Here is a 757-nt window from a genome sequence, read left to right as displayed (position 1 = left end):
ATCTGACTCTTGGTTTTGGCTCAGGTTGGGATCTCAGGGTCCTGGGTTCAAGACCTGTGTCTGGCTCGGAGCTCAATGGGGGAGTCTGCTTGAGGATTATCTTCCTGTCTTCCCCCTCTCCCTGTCTCTCTCAAGTAAATGAATATTTTTTAAAAACTCAGCATTTTCAAAGGATTCAAAACACACAAAGTTTATTCTCTGACTCTTGGAATTAAATTAGAAATCATAACGGAGTGTGCTTGCTTCTGTAGCACATATGCTAAAATTGGAACGATACGGAGATTAGCATGGCCCCTGAGCAAGGATGACACACAAATTCATGAAGTGTTCCATATTTTGGGGGGGGGGGGTAACTGGGTGACAGGCACTGAGTAGGGCACTTGATGGGATGAGCACTGGGTGTTATACTATATGTTGGCAAATTGAATTTAATTTTTTAAAAATGCAAAAAAAATCAATAACAGAAAGATATCTTTTAAAAACCCAAATAATTGGAAACTAAATAATATATATACTTAAGATTTTGTTTATTCATTCATGAGAGACACAGAAAGAGGCAGAGACACAGGGAGAGGGCTTCCCTCTTCCCGCAGGAAGCCCGATGGAGGACTTGATCCCAGGACTCTGGGATCACGACCTGAGCCAAAGGCAGACACTCAACCACTGAGCCACTCAGGTACCCCAATAATATAACCCATAGGTAAAAGAGAAAATCAAAATCAAAATGAAAAAATATTTTGAACTGAATCAAAATGAA

General features: G+C 40.6%; 1 non-coding gene across 1 annotated transcript; it reads left to right on the top strand.

Annotated features, from left to right (window-relative positions):
- Positions 1–235: 235 nt before the first annotated feature.
- LOC140621857 (U6 spliceosomal RNA) lies at positions 236–339 on the top strand. Its single transcript, XR_012021580.1, has one exon. It is a non-coding gene; the product is annotated as a U6 spliceosomal RNA (small nuclear RNA).
- The last annotated feature ends 418 nt before the right edge of the window (positions 340–757 follow it).

This window comes from Canis lupus, chromosome 30, assembly GCF_048164855.1.
Source record: "Canis lupus baileyi chromosome 30, mCanLup2.hap1, whole genome shotgun sequence".
Taxonomy (NCBI): Eukaryota; Metazoa; Chordata; class Mammalia; order Carnivora; family Canidae; genus Canis; species Canis lupus.
The sequence above is the reverse complement of the archived record's forward strand: the minus strand, read 5'-3'. Positions and strand labels throughout refer to the sequence as shown.